The sequence below is a fragment of the Euprymna scolopes genome, chromosome 39 (genome assembly GCF_053919585.1).
Source record: "Euprymna scolopes isolate OS-2025 chromosome 39, ASM5391958v1, whole genome shotgun sequence".
Lineage (NCBI taxonomy): Eukaryota > Metazoa > Mollusca > Cephalopoda > Sepiida > Sepiolidae > Euprymna > Euprymna scolopes.
The window spans coordinates 46314707-46336970 of NC_136520.1; the positions used below are offsets into that span (position 1 = coordinate 46314707).

At 33.1% G+C, this 22264-nt stretch overlaps 1 protein-coding gene and 1 pseudogene across 1 annotated transcript in view; both read right to left on the reverse strand.

Annotated features, from left to right (window-relative positions):
- Positions 1-22264, reverse strand: part of LOC145263777 (gamma-aminobutyric acid receptor subunit beta-like) — a 757317-nt gene that overhangs the window by 318184 nt on the left and 416869 nt on the right. The window lies entirely within an intron of this gene.
- On the reverse strand, positions 18111-18227 carry LOC145264071 (5S ribosomal RNA; annotated as a pseudogene).

Consider the following 22264-nt stretch of genomic DNA (forward strand, 5'->3'; position numbering starts at 1 on the left):
TCACTCCTGGGACCATGAACTACATGTCAGCTCACTCCCGAGATCATGGACTACAGGTCACCATTATTTCTGTGATTGACTCAGTGTATTCTGGCGATTTCCAGGACACCTTCTCCGTAACACAAAGACGAGCGTTCAGATGAGAGAAAGCCAACCTGACACTATTGATAAGATGTTGAATTTTATCCTTGCCCTGACCTGTTCAGGTGAACGTGGTACCCAAATATTTGAGCGCTCGATTTTTTCAAATCAGACGAAGGTTAGCTGCTGTAACTGATGCGTGACGTACCTACCGACCAGTGGATTAACGAATCGAATATCTCACAGAAACGAGCGTATCTAGGAGAACAGAATCTCATATTAATGAACAGAAATTAAAAAGAAAACAACAAAACAAAAAAAATCCAAAAGGCTTAACACACGTACACAGCTTACAAATGGACACATTTTTATCTCCAGATTTAGAACATATAAATAAATGTATAACTTGGCAAAAAAAAAGAAAAAAAAAGAAGACGGTATTTCTTAAGGAATTTTCGTTTCTAAAAAGTCCCTTTAATATATACGAATAAAAAAAAGGAAAACGAAATAATGATGTCAATAAATAAATAAATAAATAAATAAATAAATAAAAAAGATCGATACAAAATGGCTGCAAAAAATCCTAACGTTTTCAACAGCGTTGTACAAAGATCATTCATTGGCTCTTCAGTTGCATTTAAGGCAATAATGGAGGCCATTTTTTTTTTATTCTGCACGCGTTCGTTATGCACTCAATTCTATTCATTTTATTAATAGACATAAAAGAAATGATTGTCCTACATATACTCTTATGAATTTGCTTTTTTGTGTATTGATATTCATATTAAAAACCCTTTTTTCTATTTATTTAAAAAGAAAATACAACTTTGTTATACATGGGTCGTTGAATTGCATTCATCTACAACAGATCTAGTTAATGTGCATATTTTTTAAACACTAATTTTAATTAATTCCTTAATAGATTTTTTTCTGTTTTCTTAAGGGTTGACTATCTTTAGTTAACTATTACGTGTAATTATATTAATGCAGTTATTCTACACGATTTATACTTGCGTTATATTTGTGTAAAAAGGTTATAGTAAACACAAACCTCTTTCACTAAATATTGATATACGCGTATATTTGTTTTAAAAGATTGTCTACCAAATTTTTGGTATACAGACATGAAACTTAATATATAGGGTATTCGAACTGGGCGATGTGATACATTTTGCATTTAAAAGGAAGGAAAACTCTCCACATTTAGGTAAGTTAATTTAAGCACATAAGACGCTAATAAAACAACAAAAATAAAATATTTAAAACGTTACAAAACAGGCATGTCTCAGGCAAATATTTGTAAGCCGTGGTAAAACGCCAGACTACAGATAATGTAGATGTGGGTTCGATCCTTACCAAAGTCAAGCATTACTGATTACTGAAACGCGCATCCATAGATACCTTTTTTTAAAAGTTATCCATGGTAAAAACTTTATATTATTAAACCCGGATATAAGAGACCAGAATATAAGAAAAACGGATATAAGAGAGTCTGTGTTAATGCACAGTGTAACCAACATATGAGAACCCCGAATATAAGTGTAACCCGGATTTAAGAGAGGTGTAGGGACCGGAGAAGAAGTCTCTTATATCCGGGCTACAGTACAGTACGGGTTACCATTATATATAAGGAATTTATCTTTGTGTGTGAGTTCGTTCCCTATAGACTCTTAAACGGCTTGTTCAGTATGTTTGAAATTTGACACTAATGTACTTCATGTGCTTGGCAGTGTTCTTACATAGGTTTTGTATCGGAATGTCTTTAATAAGTATCGATAATCGATATTCAAAAATATTTGATGAAAAAAGAAACAGGCGATTTTGACTAAAGTTAACGCGTTATACAGCCTGACATCATAATGGCATTTAAGAAGCGTTATTACCGCCCAAGATAGAAGGCCCGAAATATAAAATCAACAGTAGATTCTTTGATATGACAGAAACGCGTTCGAAATGAAAGTTTCTGTTTAGAGCACAATTCCACCATGATACTTGATTTTTACATTTTAATCTTTAATTCAAACTATTATCACCGCCCAAGTAGAAAGGCAATCCATATAAAATCAACAGAAGATTCTTTGATATAATAGGAGCGCGTTCGAAATGAATGTTTCTATCTAGATCACAATTGAAAACATGATACCTGACTTTTGCATTTTAAACGTTAATTAAAGCCATTAGATAAAATAATTTTATAAAATCTGCAGTAGGGTTTCTACAGTGCAATGTAGACTACAATGTGTTCTGGACTAAGTCATTGTGGCGAGACATATGAAGCTTCCTCCTGGTTTACCGCGACGGGCCCCCATCTGGAGCAGATGATTAATCGATTTGATTGGAAAAAGGGCAATTTCACAGATTTCGATGAAAAAATATGCGAGGATAAAACATTCGTTGATTCTCATTCAATCACGGGCAACGTCGGGTCTCCACGCTAGTATATATATTAAGTAAGTTTAGAAAACATATATGACAATAAAGCTACACAGAGTCTTCCACGTTTTATCCTTATTATGAGTCACCTGACTATTGCATTGAATCGATGTTACTTTTTTTTAAAAATACATCCACTTGATATTGGGTTTGCTTAGTAAGCCAATCAGATTCTTTGTTATTCACACACCCATTTACCGCAGCCAATAATCGGGCGTTTATCAGGCAGAGGTTTACTTGGCCTTATATATATATATATATATTTTTATATATATATATATATATATATATATATATATATATATATATATATATATATATAGTTACTTTTGTAAAACCTTTCTGTTTCTATCGATCAATAACATGAATTGAACCGAGCGCGTAACGAACGCGTGCAAAATAAAAAAAGGGCCTCCATTATTACCTGAAATGCAACTGAAGATCCAATGAATGATCTTTATACAACACTGTTTAAAGCGTTAGATTTTTCAGCCAGTTTGTATTGATTTTTTTTTATTTATTGACATTATCATTTTGTTTTCGTTTATTATTCGTATATATTAAAGTGAAGTTTTTTTTTTTTTTTTTTTTTTTACCAAAGATAATGCTATAAGAAGTTCCGTTTTTTTTCCCTATTTTTATACAGGCTTTTACGCGTTATGATTCTGATCACGAAACATGTTCATTTGAAAGTTGTATATTTGTGTAAAGAAGTAAATTTTCTTCTATTTGCATGAATAGAGAATACTAGGTCACATATCTGGTTCTTTTGCGGCTTTGCTTTGCGGCATATCAACCCTTTTTATCAGGTAGTTTCATGTTGAATCCAGTAATTTTGGGCAAACGTTGTTATGCTTAAAATATTTTGTTTGCTTGTTTTTATTTTCTACGGCATATCAACCCTTTTAGGTCATTTAATACCGAATCCAATTATGCTTCATGTTATTCATATTTAAAAATATTTATTAATGAAATTTTGTTTTGTTTTCTATTTTCCTTACTACTCTCATCAATGCTCAGATATCAACAAAATGAAAAAATTAAAAAAAAAAAAAAATGACGCCTCTATTAGGAAATACTTTCTTGTAATATTCTTCAAATGTACAGTCAGGTTTTTTAAAACTTTTCTACTAGGCTCCGAAGTCTGTTCAGCCAATAATCGCGAGTTCGTCAGACAGAGGTTTACTTGGCCTCATATATATATATATATATATATATATATATATACATATATATATATATATATATATATATATATATATATATATATGTGTGTGTGTGTGTGTGTGTATGTGTGTGTGTATGATTTTCAGAATGTGAAAGATTATATATCATAGATTCCACAGCCAAACAACGTCGCAGCACACAAGAGCCATGGAAGTTAACGAACCGGAAATTCAAAACTCGAGTTTCGCCCTCATTTGGGCTCATCAGTTAGATACATCCGAACTTAGGATTCGAAACACAAGCCTCTTGCAAGCGAGGCAAGCACTCTGCCAACTGATCAAACGTCCCGCACACAAGAAATTCTATTAACTAACACAGATCAAGCAAACCGTGCCGAAATCCGACTGTGAAATTGACTTACTTCGTCTCAACAAGGGAATATATATATATATATATATATATAGTTACTTTATATACATAGATATAGTTACTTTATATATATACATAGATATAGTTACTTTATATATATACATAGATATAGTTACTTTATATATATATATGCATATAGTTACTTTATATATATATATGCACACATATACTTACTTTTGTAAAACCTTTCTGTTTCTGTCGGTCACTAAAATGAACCGATCTGAGTGCGTAGTTTCTAGCAGCTCCTGCCCAGATGTGGCAACAGTACTCTATCCTTCGGCGTACCTGGATCTTATATAGGTAGAGAATTGTATAAGTGGTGAGATATCCACTGGAACGGTGATATGATCCCACCATTTTTCAGCGACGTTGGCAACGGATTTGATGTACGTGATCCATTTCAGACTAGAGGTAAAAGTCAGACTCAGAAGCTTGTCAAACCATGGATCCTTCCCAAAACGAGAACCATTGATTTCAATTGATTCCAGACGATGTTCAGAGCGTTGATAATGTAAAAATAAAAGCTTGGTTTTCTTTCCCCATTGTACCACTTGCTCAAGATCAGAGAAAAGAAAGTCAGAGAGAACTTGATCATTTACGACTTTTGAAGTGTTGCCATAGATGGTAGGGTCCTCATCATAAATTCTTACGAATGATCTTAGGATGTGATTTGAGAGAGAATTGATGCAGATCAGGAAGAGAGTTGAGCCCAGGATGAACCCCTGATGGACTCCAGCATTAATACTGTGAGCTTCTGATTATTGTCTCATCAACCACTACTATTTTGAACCTATCAAAGAGAAATGATTTAATAATTGAGAAGATATTTTCAGCTATATCGAAACTGGAGATTTTGTGGGGTAAACCTTCATGTTATAACCTATCAAAGCCACTTGGCATGACAACAGCAATTGCCCTGGAAGGAAACCTTCGTCTAGAGATTCGCCTATCCTATAAGATACAACTGTTAGCACATCTGCTGTAGATCTAACAGAACGAAAACTATATTGCATGTCACTGAGGGAGATTCTTTTTGCTAAGGCGGTTGACTGTTTCTCTATTTAACACAGATTCCAGCAATTTACTCATGACACACAAGGGGACCTATTATTTTATATCGAGGGGAAGATGACCGCCCACTCCAATTATTAAATACGGGGCATACTGATGAGGTTTCCCAGAGTTTTGGGAAGCAATTCTCCTTAAGACAACGATTAAACAGCTTTGTAAGTATGAGATCTAGTTCTAGTTGAAGCTTTTTCAGCACCATAGTGGAAAAGCCGCTAGGGACAGTTGCTTTACTGGAATCAAGGTTTTTTATTAACTTAGCAACATCACTCATTTATATTTGTATTTAGCATAGTCTGTTAAAGGAAAAAATGCGGAATGTTGATGGCATAGGGTAGAATTAGCTGCAATGTTGTTGGCAAAAAATTTGGCATTGTCCGATGCTTACGAGATTATCCCAGGTCGATTGAAGAATTGTTGGGATAGAGCACACGCTTCTGCTGAGGACTCTGTTTGCTATTTGCCAAAACTAGTGGAAACTAACTACTTTGGACTAAACGAGATGCGCATTCAACTCTCTCGCGTTCTTCATTACTCTTTTACAGTAGTTGCTGGCAGTTCTGAAAGCGGCTTTAGTCTCAGTACATCTATTACGCTTGAAGCAATGGGGAAAAGTGATTCCTGTGCGAAATGGCAGCGGCACATTCCGAAGAGAACCACGGCGGGCTGTTAAGTTTTTGGAAGAATGTTTAAAAAGATATGGCGCGGTCTATGCATACAAATCACCATTCTGCAAGGTATGATACTATAGAGCACGCATCCTTTTTAAACATGGAACGCAGATGTAGATCTGATATTAATGTACGGGAGCTATTCCAGTCAGCCATATCGAAATACTGTACGATGGAGAGGTAGGTCTGAGTACATATTACATTTCATTTAACTGATACAACCGAGTGACCGGAAGATCCCAGTTGAGACAGAACGAAGGCTGAACATAGCTCATGGCAAGTTGTGAAAAAAAAAGGTCTCGGAGTCTGCATACTAACCGTCAGTGTTGGGCGCACGGTTGGGTTCGTGAACAATCGTAGTGAGGTCAAAAGCAATGGTGAAATCGTGAGAGAACCTCCTCTCATCATCTGTCTTGTTTGAGTGGGCTACCATTCCAAATTGTGAACATTGAGATCTCCACATACGTGAAAGTTAGCCGAAGGATGAGCAGACAAGATGTGGTCGATTTTTTTCTATATGTTCTTAAAGATAGTAACTCTGCTGTTGTGGGGGGAGGTGCGATAGAGGGCAAATATAAACGCAGTAGTGTGAACAAGTGTAACCTGAAAACACATATAGAGTAATTTAGGATCTTCTCTCGAGATGGAAGACGTCTCTAATGTGGGCACATATTCCAGATCCATGGCGATCTTGGGGGTCAGATCTATCTATCTATCTATCTATCTATCTATCTATCTATCTATCTATCTATCTATCTATCTATCTGCTTGTCTTTCTGTCTATCTATTTATCTATCTAGCTATCTATTTATCTATCTGCCTGTTTGTCTATCTATTTATCTATTATATACTCTCTCTCTCTATATATATATATTTGTTTGTCTGTCTGTTAATCTATCTATCTATCTATTTATCTATATATCTATTTATCTATCTATCTATTTGTCTATATATCTATTTATTATCTCTTTTCTCTCTCTACATAAATATATATATATATATTTAATATACATATATTTAATATGTATATATATTTAATATATATATATATTTATTTGATATATATATAATATATATATATATATTTAGTATATATATTTAATATATATATGTATTTAATATATATATATGATATATAATAAATACATAATATATACATATATAATATATATAATATATATAATATAATATATATATATATACTATATATATTATATATTATATATACATTATATATATATATATATATATATATATATATATATATATATATATATAGAGAGAGAGAGAGAGAGAGAGAGAGAATAGATCTTTCTACAAACTCTTTTGGAATGGCAGCAATTTCTTCTCGTAGTCCTCATTCTATGCGTAAACATATTACTCTTAACCACCACCCACCAAAGAATCGCGTTAAATCAGGTCTTCAAGCAGGCCATTCATGTGTAATCTGTCAGCTTAACCATATATGAATGACTGAATCAACATTGCTATTCCCCAAGAGTTTCTAGGATTATCAACTGATTCGATTCCCGAACTGCTTGAACAAAAAGTTAATCATCCAATAAGAAAACATAGAAGATGAATAATTAATTAAAGTCCGTTTTTCCAAGAATATGCAAACTAGTTTACTTTTATTTAGTCGCTCGCGTATTAATGACCACGTATCTTAAGAGGTTCGCTTTAATAATTTTTAAATAGAAAGCATAAACTTTTAAAGTCTATGTTAGAGCTAGAAAAAAATATGAACTTTATATATATACTAGCAGACCGCACAGCGTTGCCCGGTCGTAAAATACACATAAATATATTTTCATTAATGCATAATTTTTTATTCATTATGAACAGAAGTACCGTAGGTATTAAAGGTTGCATTAAATTCTTTTTAAAAATGGAGCAAAAAAAACCAAAAAAAAAAAAAAACCCCAAAAAACAAAACAAAAACAAAAGAAACTGAGACATGTGCATGCGAGTATTATGCTTCTTTTTCTAAACAGTTCACTTATTGTAAGTAAATAAAATATGCTCGGACTGAGATCGAAACCAAACCCTTAAGACAATGTCGTACAATAATCATTAGTGTAACTTTACGGATGAAAACCAATTAAAGAGTTTTCCACGTGTCTGAATACCCTATACACCAAATTTCAAGTTTGCAGATAAAAAAATCGTCAAGTCTATAGGTGTAGAAAACCAATTAAAGAGTTTTTAACATTTTTGAATACCATATATACCAAATTTCTAGTTTGTAGATAAAAAAAAGTTCGTTATATTTATAGGTGTAGAAGTTTTCTTTTTTTTTTTTTTGATGAAAACCAATTAAAGATTTTTCCACATGTCTGAATACCCTATATACCAAATTTCTAGTTTGTAGATCATAAATTCGTTGAGTATATAGGTTGAGAAGTGTCTCTACACACCCATTCTCACGTTCATAAATACTCTATAATTAGGAGCAATGTGCATTTATTTATAAATATAAATATATACGTTTCATCTTACAAATATTCTGTACGAGAAATAAGGAAAAAGAAGAACACAAATCTATTTCTATAATGCGATGCTCTCTTTCTTTTAAACCCATTTCTGTTTCCTATGCAGATTTATACGTTTTTTTTCCCATTAATTTCTTCATTAAAAATTTCCAGTTTCCATTTCACTTTAGTTAACGTTTTTGATGTTTAAAAGTCCATCGTCATTTGTGATGTCTGTTCATTAAGCCCCAAGGAGCAATAATATTAACGCAATAAAAGTGACAATAAAAAAAACAAAGAATATAAATGGAAAACAAAACAAAATTAATATAAAACAAAAAAAAAGCACAAAAAAACAAAACAAAATAAAAACGAACGAAAAAGAACCCCTCCCCCAAAAAAACAAGAACAAAAAAGAACAAAAAAACAAAAAAAACAAAAAAAAAAAAAACAAAATTAATATAAAACAAAACAAAGCACAAAAAACAAAACAAAAACAAAACAAAACAAAACAAAAACGAACGAAAAAGAACCCCTCCCAAAATAAAACAAGAACAAAAAAAAAAAAAAACAAGAACAAAAAAAAAACAAAACAAGAACAACAAAAAAAAGACAACGGTTCAGAAATTATTCAGTCTCTAATTATCCTATTTAAATAAGAACAAAACATTAAAACAATTCTAAATTTTGAGATGAGATATGAATGTTTGTATTATTCTGATTAAACGGATAATTATTCTCCTCTTGAGTGTTATTAGCACAACGTTTCGGTCACTGTACCCTGCGACCTTCTTCGGGTGTTGAATACATGTTTCCTTTTCTCTACTAAGGGAAAGAGGAGGGTAATTCTGCATTTCAACAATTCGAACTGTGCGTTTTAGGGTGGTAAAACGACTTACACATGGATGCAAATAACAAAAGTACCTTAGTGTGAAATTTCATAAAAATCGACCCAACCGTTTTCCAGTCCATAGGGAACGAACCCACAGACACAAACGCACAGGTACACAGATACAGACAAAATTCCTTTTATATATATTATGGCTATGTACAGACCAATTTTATACTTGTTCGGAAACATTTAAGGTTGTGAAAATCTATATAATTATAAAACTCAAATGACCTTGTAACGGGTGTTCTAACCACGCATTCGGTTTACGACTTCCGGTTGCGCATGCGTACATAAACAAATAACCAACGCGATAATAAAATGTATTGTTTTACTGTGTACGTTTTCAGCGTCCCACTTGTTTTTTTTTTAGCGTTTAAATTATCCAAATAAACAAATGCATTATTTTTACATCGTTCATTTCCGTATTTAAGTTATTTTAACGCAATTTTCGTACAAATAAATTTACTTTAACCCGTTGATAACCATAAGAGCATTTTACAACGGCGATTTACCCACCGCCTTCATTTTTTTCAATTTATTATCCATTTTTAATACACCTTTCTTAAAAAAAGCAGTCACACCTTTTCTTCTGCACTACCAACATAAATAAATAACCCCGAAAATATGTTTTTTTTCGTTACAAATAAATAATCAACGCGACGATAAAACGTATTGTTTTACTGTGTACGTTTACAGTATCCAATTGTTTGTTTTTCGCGTTTAAATTAAAAGATATATCAAGTTTGAATTTAACTTTAGGTATTATGGTATCTGTTCAGTGCACATTTACCTATAAGTATGACAAACCACTTATAATTCAATGGCTGTAAGTTTCTTTTTCAAAAATAAACAGTTATAAACAGAACGACTTATAGAAATCTATCTATATTCTTTTTTCATTTTAATATACTTTCATAGAAATGTTTCTGTTACGTCACAAAAAGCTATTTTCTTTACGTCACAAGTGTCACGCTCATACATTAATTCCATAGCTAATATAACATACTGACCCAATGGGTCACGAGTAGTCTAGTAAAAAATAAAAATGAATATGCCAGCTGACCGGTTTCAAAGCTCGCTTAACAGAGCTAAAATCGTGCTTAATAATCACGTTTAAAAAAGAAAAAAAGGGGAGGGGCAATGAATTGGAGATGAAAAAGGGGAAAAGAACAAAAAAAAAAGCAAAAAAAAAATAAAAAAATAAAATAAAATAAAATAAACCCCAAAAAACGGGGAAACGAATTATCAAATAGAAAGCAGATTAAGTCACAATGGATTCTCTTTTTGTTTGCAAAGATACAGTCTTAATGTATATGGTTTCTAGAATTTTAAGATGGTAAAAAGAGTGCATCTTACTAAGAATGGAAAAAAAGTCAGCACTAAAATTCGAAGCACAAATACGATTATTTATAAGGTGCTCTACTATAGATGAACCATGGGTATTGCTCAAAACGTCCGAAGGTAGGTAGTTTCCATTCCGAATTTTGGATGGAACATGTTTTACCCTATTATCTAATCTTTGAGACGTTCGCCCGACATAGCGCACACCGCAGCTACATTTAAATAAATAAATAATAGAATTGTTACGGTGGGGGTGGGGGAAGAACGTCTTCAAAAATTGAAGACAAGATGGGTTTACAAGAAAAAAACAACACGGGTATTTGATGCAAAAATTTGTACGACAGAAGAAATTTGCTTGGCAAACCTATCGTTAGCCAAGGTAGGCGTGGGTAGATAGGGCATTTGTCAACATATGCCTATTTAATTTTATCGAAATTAGAAATGTTATTTCTTATTGTAGATTCTACGGTTTGCAATGGAAAACCATTATCACAAAGAGTCTTGGTAATAAACTTGACTTCATCATTTAATTTGGTCTCTGAACATATCATCAATGCTCTATAGGTAAGAGTTTTGATAAGATATTTTTTTTTGGTGGGGCAAAGAGAGTTCCAAACGTTTGTAGAGACCTGTAAGCGTAGGTTTACGGTAGATAGAAGTCAAGAAAACGGAAGATGTTTTATAAACCAGTACATCTAGAAATGGAAGGGAAGAATTAATTTCCTTCTGTATATATAAAAGCCAAGTACGTCCAAGGATGGAATACTGTTGCCATATCTGGGCAGGAGCTGCCAAAAACAGCCTATCATGAGTACAAAATAGACTTCGTGGTTTAGTGGGGGATGCCCTTTTCTCTACCCTGCAACCTCTCTCCCACAGAAGAGACGTTGCGAGCCTATCCTTGTTTTATCGTTATTTTCATGGCAGGTGCTCGTCTGAACTCCAATCCCTGGTCCCCCCTCGCTAATCTTTCACGAAAAACACCCGTCTAGCTGAATCCACTGTGAAAAATTTCCCCCACTCTATATCTGTGCCTAAATCAAAACGTGGATTCCGTGAACAAAGCTTCTTTCTTAGAACTGCACGCCTGTGGAACTCTGTTCCGTCTGCCTGCTTCCCTCCGGACTATAACTTGGATGTTTTCAAGTCCAATGTTAACAAATTCCTAATGAACCGCCCCCCCCCAATTAAACACTTCATCAAATCTCCACACTAACGTAATGTACTTGCAATAACCCTTATACCTGAGTGGCTTCCGGGCCTTGATAAGTGGTGATCACTGTGTAAAAAAAAAAAAAATAAGTAACAGTAAGGTAGGGAAAAAGACTATAAATAGGAGAAATAGAGATCCTCCACTCTAAATAAAATGTCAGCGATAAGTGTATTTCTCTTTAGATTATCAGAAATGATGATTCTTATTTATACATGCAAAACTAAATAACAGACGTAATTCTATGATTTAATTTAATTCTTTGTACGAACAGTGGTAAAGCAAAATGTGTTCTATCACTAATAATTCAGCATCTTCCTTTCCTTTGTTTTTCTTTCATATTCAAACGTTGTAGCTTTGCTCGTTGAGTGATTGATTTGTTTGTATATTTTTCACAACAAACAACGGCCTCAGCGGATAAAACAATCCGCCATTCATCCGGAAATATGAAACCGGAAGTCGATGAGAGCGTGTTTACAAAAGGAAAGTTACATATAGACCAGTTTGACGAACGGATCTCAAGTGATCTCAACAACATGACAACGTATAGTTTATGTTTCTATATAAATAAAACAATAGGTGCATATATGTGTGTGCGGTTAACACTGAAATTAACAGGAAATAGTAATCATACGCCAAGAATTGTTTATAACGAGCAAAATCTTCTTTTTTTACATAGATGGATAACGCGTACAAAAATACGTCGGCAAGTTGAAATGTTCATTTCAAATTGCTGACATATATTTATTAGTTTTACGCGAGCGCAATTTCAATCATAGTCATTATGTTGAATAGAGAACGGACGTGCGTATACAGACACAAGGCCATGTACGAAATTACGTCACAGTAAGGTCGGGAAAAAGACTATAAAAAGGAAATACCATCACGTTAGAGACGTGGGTGATGTCACAATCGTAACGATAAGTCACGCGTGGCGAGAGAATGAGAAAATAAATGTCCTTGTTGCACCACAAAATGAGTTCGAGCTATTCTTTTTCTTGTGTATCTTTGCGACGCGTGAAAATATTAAAGACAACGGTCGTAGACTTTATTTGATTTTAAATCTTTCTTATCTATCTGTCGGATTAACTGAAATGGTCGGGAATGGGGATGGGCACCGATATATCGGACGAACTGTCTAGTGCTCGTGACCAAATTCTGCCTACAGTATTTCTTCCTATACCGAATTTTGTAGCAACATCTTTGATTGCACCTCGTCTAGGATGCGCCCTTTAGACCTTTGTAGAAACGCTTGCAGAACTGCTGTTCGTCTTGAATTTGTCAATTCTCTCTTATCATTTCTGTCTTTACCTTTCACATTGGCATCAACTACATTTTTCCATATTTATCTAGCCATTGCGGGTATTTTTAAAAATAGATTATATAACAGTCAACAAAGTAATGTGCATAGATTAAACTCTAAATGACTTTTAGAACGAAAACTGTTCTTTTTCAATTAAGCACGCTCAAAAGTACCACCAGTTACCCCTAAAATATTGAAATGGTGCGTGACAAAACCTAAAACGCGGACAGTTTTAATTCTGCACCAACTATTTCCGACCGGAAGTAGTAGTCAATAGACAATTGGCTCTGCAATTATAAATATGAATAAAATATATTTAAGCGTATTTTACGATCGGCAAAGTCGGGTGTTTCCTCGCTGATAGTCAAGTTGAAATGAATGGCTCTCGCCTTGAAGAAGCAATGTGCTTGAACAAACTCCCAGGGCTGTGAGAAGGGCCGATTTTAGGGAAAAAATTTAAATGAAAATGTGTTAGTTTTATATCAAAATGTTAGAGAGCGAGAGAAATGTAAGATTATAAAAACACGCACACACACACACACACACACACACACACACACACACACACACACACACACACACACACACACACACACACACACACATGAGTCCAAAAACAAATTCACAAAAAAAATATATTTTATGTATTATTATTATTATTCATCGGACTACTGTTCACATCTTGAGTGTGATTTTCACAATGTTTCGGTCGATATAATCTCCGCCATTCTTCAGATGTATCTTGTCGAACTCGGGAATGTTTCTGTCGAACTCGGGAATTTGGGCGGAATTTCGAGCGGAACCCTTTATTTACTTCACGGAGGTAGCATGCTCTTGTTCCGTCAGCCATAACTGGATAGAGATCCTAATTACTAATTAGGTGCGAATTACTTAGGACCTACAAATAACCAACCCTCATCTCAGAAATTCACAAATATATATTTTATATATGTTTTATTCACAAATTTACATAGATAGGAAGAAGACGTAGAATATTTATTCATATTTACAGAGTTCTTGCAGAACGCGAGGGATTCTTTAGCCGAAATACTGAAGGAGTCCGGGTCGATAATTGAAGAGCCGTGAATTATCCACGCGCCTAGAAAATCATATTCAAAACTTCCCTACTCAATTATACAAATTACATTTGATTAGAATTTTTAATAAGAGTCAATGTTAATTTGTTTTCATTGTAGAAAGTTTAGTGAAAAAAGTTGGGAGAATTAAAATTAATATATTTATGCATTTGTTTTTGATGAGCAGACGATAATGAGAAAAGTTAATGAGTTGTGTGCATGTGTGTTCGTTAGTGCCTGTGTGTGTATGTTCATAACTGTGTATGCGCGAGTTGAGATATCAACCCTAAGCTTGATAGTTGTTGCTTCACGACGTTTCGGCCAACTATTCACACGGCCTTCGTCAGGTGGTAGCTCTCTCATAGAGTTTGGCTCAACTGTTTATTAATGAAAATAGTCTGTCTTTTTTTAATGAATTATGGGTGGATCAAAATGGCAACTTTTAGAAATTCAGAGAAATGCATCCGATTCTCTTTGCATGATTCTATTTGTTTTTATTAATTCAGGCGAGCGCATGCGCAAAAACGTGTTCAAGCATTTTCATTTTGCATTTTCGAACCTATAATAATAATAATAATAATAATAATAATAATAATAATAATAATAATTTTTATTATTATTATTATTATTATTATTATTATTATTATTATTATTATTATTATTATTTCCATTTTATTAGGTGGACAACAAGGTTCTTACGAAATGTTAAATTTTGATTTCAAATGATGTATTTTCAAATAAGTTTTCGTTATACTACCTTTACTTTATATATTATTTAAAAGAGCGTTTTTCGCTATATCTAATCGTTTAAATTGTAATCGTTTTAAAGCAATTATGGTTTCTTTTCAGAACGTTGGATACAAGACGGAAAAAAGCAAATTCGCACGACACTTTCCGAAGCCAGCGTTTCACCAACAGAAGGCCATGCTGACTGTTTGCTGGTCTGTGATCGGTCTGCCCCATTACAGTTACAGTTTTTTTTAATCCAGTCAAAATTATTACGTCGGAGTAGTACTGTCAACAAATGGATGAAATGCACCAGAAACTTCGACAACAACACTCAGCATTAGTCAACAGAAAAGACCCAATTCTCCTCTATGATAATGTCTGACCGCACGTTGCTAAATCGATCCTACAAAACGAATTGTATTACGAAAGTCTGGCTCATCTGGCATACTCACCAGACCTCACCTAGCGACTAACACTTTTTAAACACGTCGACAACTTTCTACGTGAGAAATGCTTCAAAACCCCAAGCGATACCAAAAACGCTTTCAGTGACTTCATCACCACTAGAAGATTTTTAGGTTTCTGGGATAAATACACTTGTTTTGCGTTAGCAAATGTGTTTTTATTCTGGTGGTGCTTATTTCGATCAGTAATTTATTGTTTGATATAAAACTAGTGTATATATGTTATTATGGGGCTATAATAGAGTACAATAAAAATAATTGAAAATTCCCAATGCAAAATCAAATTTTAATGAATCTGCTTAAATGTCATTAATACATTTCGTTTTCCCCAAACACCAGGTTTATCACGTACAAAACCAACCTTTTGTTGGTAACATAAAATGGAAACAACATCTGACGAGTTGGTGAGGACAGGACATTTTTATGGACGCATAAAATCATAAAATTGCCATCCCATTAACGAAACGGCTGTAATGAAGAAATCCGGGATGAAATAAACAAAAGTTATAAAAAGAAAAAATGTAAGTCTTTGAATTTCAACAAAGTTTTGCAATATATATATATATATATATATATATATATATATATATATATATATATATATATATATATATATATATATATATACTAACTAGCTCTACCTACGTATGGAGCAGTTTTGAAGTAAATACTTAAAGTTTACGCATAAATCTATACTTTCGTATATTAATTTTATGTGAGTAAATTAAGTAGTTATATATATATATATATATATATATATATATATATATATATATATATATATATATATATATATATATATACTCGTAGTCAAATTGAATATTGAAATTATTAGTAATGATTTTAAAAGTTAAAAATAAATGACTTCGGTACCATCAACTGGAATCGAAAAAAAAACAAAACAAAAAAAAACAATCAGCTCCCCATTCTACGTACTTCATTCTTCATCGTTACCGTCTGTGCAATCGCCTGATAATTATAAAATGAAAATTAAGGGCTTTCAAACTAAAATTGCATATGTACGCATGCTCAGAAGTTAGTAAACTTATTCCTGCTAAGATCAACCGTTTTTTTTTCTTTAAATTGTAAATCTCTACATTGTAAATAGCTACATTAATATGGGGCTATAACAGAGTGTAATAAAAATAATTGAAAATCCCCTATGCAAAATCAAATTTTAATGAATTTGCTTAAATGCTATTAAGATTCCAATAATTTATTCTCCAGAACTGCTAGACTTTGAAACTCTCTTCCGGGATTCTGCTTTCCCAACTGTACTGACATGCAGAAGTTCAAGTGTAATGTGAACATACATCTTGCTGCTTATCTACCTTCACAATATCCCTGCAACATATGTCTCCGATAGTATCCCCCTACTTCACTGAGTCTTGTTTTAAAGAATTAAAAAAATAGTAACTTTTGAATTGTAACACTATACGCTGGAAGATGCATTTCGATAAGTCCGTCTTTAGTTTTGATGATTTCTAAGCATGATTTTAATTTAGAGCTCAAATCTTTATATTTTTTGATACAATTCAGATTTCGAAGTAAATAAATATTGCTATTATTGTTGTATTTCTTTTTCGTTCTTTTTTTTTTCGGTTTAGTCTCTTCTCCCCACCTCGCCTTTCTCTTTCTATCTGTGCCTATTTCTACACATATCTAATTACGTCATATCCGGTCAGTTTTTTTTTGCCAACGCCCGCCATGTTGGAAAGTTACAAACGTAATTTCGTCTTCAATTAATGAGACAACGCATTTTTTTATTGGATCTCCAGTTTCGCACAAACATGACATAATAATTGCAACATTGAAAAAAAAAATAGATGTTTCTTTTCTTGTTTATTCTGTTCAAAATTGGTATTTATGAACATACAGCTAAATCGTTAACATGGCCAAATAATAAAATCAAATGTAGACGAAAATATAAATTATAAAGCTAAAAATAAACACAATTTACGTTTCTCAGTTTTTGAGATGAGGATTAGTTATTCATATATTAATACGTAAGTGTGTGTGTTATTTTGTGTGTCACGCTTACCTCTATTTTCTTCCATGTGATTATCACTTACTTGTTACGACCTTCTATTTCTTGTAATAAATAATTATACCAAAAATTCTTCATTCGTTTTACTTTCGGTTTCGATTATAGCTGAAGGAACTGAAGTTATATATATGTACAGATATGTGTGTATATATATGTACACATATGTGTACGTATATATGTGTATATATATGTACAGATATGTGTACATATATATATATATATATATATATATATATATATATATATATATACACATGTGTACATATATCCCCCATATTTTGCCCGTATTCTATTATTCAATAAATGATCCATTCTATATCTACCTATATATAGTTTTGTGTCTTCATTTCATTCTCTTCTTGTCCTATTGTATAAGTAATAATAATAATTATTGTTGAGCTTGGCATTATCCGGATAAGTCTCCTTCTGTGGATTTGATCTTTCTCTTTCTTCTTTTACTTAAAGCTATATATATATATATATATATATATATATATATATATATATATATATATATATATATATATATATAGGTAGAGGGCTCCTCTAGTCTTTGAGGGACTATGGATACACACAAAGTTGTGTCTGAACATGAAATGTGAAATTTTTGTGGCAGGAGGTCCGCAATCTTCAGTCACACCTCTCCAGAGTCGACATAGTTAATTACCAGTGGCAAGTAAAGTGTCTGTACAAGGCGACTGGAAACAAATGCCGAGATAAGCGGAGAGCACATACAGCGCCTAGAATTCCCAAATGGTCACCTATCTGGTACTAACCAGGTTCAACGTTGCTTAACTTCGGTGATCTGACGAGAACCGGTGTGTCAACGCGATTATGATATATATATATATATATATATATATATATATATATATATATACTCGTGAGCAAAAAAAAGGGGCCAAACAAATTTTATACATTTTATTGCACTAAAAGCTATATTGAACAAAGAACCATTGAACAATGAAACTTAAACGAGACTAATAACACAGAACAAGACATTTACTTTAATAAATGCTTAGGATGGAATTGCATTCCCTTTTGATTTCTTTAAAAGATCAATCCTTTTAGACATGTTCTCAACTAAAATGGAACACTGTGAAGAGGAAATGCTATTCAATTCGCTTTGCACAGCTTCCCACAGTTTGTCATTATTCTCCACAGTTATTCCGGCCAATGCACGAGATATTATTGACCAAATATTATCGATTGGGTTTAAATCGGGGCTTTGACCTGGCCAAAATATCATATCAATTGAGTTATCAGAAAAAACATTTTTCTGTAACTTTAGCAGTGTGTGCAGGGGCATTATCATGTTGAAAAATAATGTTCTGGGATATTCCCAGTTCATGGATACTTGGTAACAGTCCTGTTTCTAATATTCGAATGTATTCCTTTGCATTGGTTGACTTTTCACATCTAATAAGTTCTACAACTCCTGCTGCAGTAAAAGTTCCCCATACCATTATCTTTTCATTCCCGTGTTTAAATGTTGTTTTTATGCAACTTGGCGAAAATCTTTCTCCAGTTCTTCGATTGCACCGTTCGGGAGCATCGGGAGCATCACTGACAAGTCAACATCTTGATTCATCTAACCAGAAAACATTCCTGAAATAGTCTGTATCTTACTTGTCATAACACGAGAAAAATATCTTTCTATCATTGATGTTCTTCTTAGATAAAAATGGCTTCTTTGCATTTCTTTCATTCGTCTAGATATTGTATATCTAGAAAGAGAATTTCTAGCCCTTGTTTTGAATTCTTTGCTATGGTCAACATAAGTTTTTTTTCGATCCTTCAAAACAGTTAATTTAAGCCTGTGCTAGTCCTTCAAAGTGGATGCTCTAGGACGACCAGATCCAGATTTCCCTTTTACAGAGCGTTCAACTTCAAACCTTTGACCAATTCGCTTCACTGCAGAAAAATATGTTTTCAGATTTTCTTTTCTTAGAATATAAAAAATCTGCTTGTAAGTCATTTTGGACTACCTTAATCCTGCAATTCGTTTTTTTATATCCTCGCCAAAACGTGGTCGTACCATTTTTAGGATTATTTTTTTCAATTATTATTATATGCTATAATAAGAGTGATCCGCAAAATAGAAATTTTCAGTTAAAATAAACAAAAATTCACGGAAAAATATTGAAAAATTGATTTTTCCTTTTTTTTACTCTTGGCCCATTTTATTTTTGCTTATGAGTATATATATATATATATATATATATATATATATATATATATATATATATAGCTATATATATATATATATATGTGTGTGTGTGTATATGCATATATACATATATATGTATATAAATGCATCTATATATGTGTATGTATACGTACATATATATATATATATATATATATATATATATATGTGAAATTCGTTTCTTATCGTTGAGCACTTTCAGTTGAATTAAAAGTCGGTCAATTTAGCTCTTATGCGTAGATCATCGTATAACGATTTGATCACTGTCTGCCTGACGTAATGAACATTTAAATTAAAATGTTTAAAATTCAACGCTATTTCACACGGTTAATAGTAGCCGAATGGATACGGCCTCCGCTAATCGAGCCAGAGATGTCTCGTGTCGCGGGGTTCGAATCGTTCGACTGGTAGAAATCGTGACACCCTGCACTGAAGAATCCCGAAAGGATGAAACACTAGTGTCTGTAGGTATTTAATTATTATAGTAAAAAAATAATTATATATATATATATATATATATATATATATATATATATATATCAGGGGCGGAGATGGGACTAGTGTCACTCGTGCCCGGCACGACCAATAATTCGGTTAATGTTATTCAAAATGGATTAAAAAATCATTCATTAATTTCAAGCAAACATACTTAGTCTGATCTCAATTAAATTACATATCTATTCAAGTTTCGATAACTAAGTAGCAAAAAATTCATAAATATATCTGGGAATAATACAAGGATGCTGTTTTGAACGGGTTGTCTTTGTCCGGCCACCGCCAGATTCATTGAAAACTCCATAACAGCGGCTATGACGTTGAACGTCCGTAATTCGTGCCAAGCCAAACCTTTACTCGTAATAATCATAATGTTAGAGGAATCCAGATTTTTCTGTAATCACCCGCAAAGTGGAGCCCACTTATAGTGCCTAAAATATTTAGCACGATCGAGCCTGCTGATGTCTGTTTTAGGAAGAGGATGAGGGACCGAGAGAGAGAGGGGGGAGATCTCTAGACACATACATACGCATAAACACATGAAGAACGATTACTACTACTGTTGCAATATGTAGTAGCACGAATAGTTCTGTGTAAACATAACCACGCGTGTATATCAGATTGTAAATTAATATCAGTGATGAAGTTATTGTTTCATTAATTAATAAAGAACAGGTTTTGAATAAGAGTGAATTTGTTTTTTTGAGGAATTTTTTTTTCGTGAATTTTGAATCATAGAAATCTACGAAAAATACGGGTTTTAAGTCATTTTATATTAATACTAAGAAACCCGTCAATCCAATAAACCTTCGTAGAATCACGCAATAGCAACTATGATTACTTATTTGGGTCCACGGACCACGGATTGGGAACTAAAGTTGACAAAGGGCAGGGGGGGGGGCGGCACGACAAGCAATAATAGGCTAGAGTCGCCACTGATATATATATATATATATATTACGACTGCCGAGGCCAAGAGTCCCTCCGATCCTGCTAAAACTTAAATTAGCATCAAAAATATACTTAGTTATGTCGTTATATATTTTTATAGTTTGTTTTTGAATAAAACCAAACTATTGTATTTCTAAAATTTAAAACAATTAAAGGAATGGTGTCTTTCTGACAACACAAAAACCAGTACTGTAGTCATTACCGGATTGCGAGATCGCTGTTGCTAAGTATGAACCTCTCTTCTGTGTTCAATTTTGAGTATATAAGACCCGAGCAGAAAGTTTTAAAAACTTACGTGATGTTTGAGAATAAAAATGGCGACACAAGGATGAATAGTCAAAATATCCTTTTTAGAAAACTATTTGCTATCCTGCTTTTCTCTAATATTAACTTTTAATAATGCTTCAGACCTATTATTATTATTGTTGGCTATTGATCAGAGGGACACCGATAAAATAGCAAGTGCACAGACATGCAGATTCCAGATGGATTTTTTTTTACATTCTTGTGTCCTGTAAAAATGACCTGAATTGTAACTATCACCGAAAAACTGAAAGACTTACATTCCTGGTCCGGAAGGTAGAATTGAGTAACGCAAAAGAAACAAGAACAATTTAATATTTTAAATATTTACATTTTAGGAATGTCGGTTGGTGTCTTTGTAAGACACAGATGACATGAACAACCAAAAAGAGGAAAAGAGAGGTGGACATTTACCGCCGTCGCCTTCTGCACACATACACGCACACACACTTACATTTTTACGCATTGTTTTGTTTCGTCTCTGTCTGTCTGTTTGTCTCTCTCTCTTGCCAATGGCCAAAAGTCAATCATAAATAAACTTCTATGTTGACAAAAGTCGTTTGTTTTGATTTTTTTTTAAATGACAAAAGAGTTGTCAGAGTATATAATTTCGCAAGCATAAAAAAGTGAAGGCAAGAAAATTATATATACATTCAATAACGAATAATAATAATAATAATAATAATAATAATAATAATAATAAGTGATGCCAAATAGCCGAGAAGTGTCAAGGAGGATGGAAAGACCAATGAGAGAATGCTGACCAGACCTACTGGACAAGTGCGAAAAGAACTGGGAATTTGGAGAGGCTTATTGCCACTCAAATACCAGCGGAGACCAGTGGCCTATGCCAGCGACAAATCAATGGAAAGCGGCTGTTGCGATAATGCAAATTTATTTGCAAATGTTATCGAAGGAGGTGGA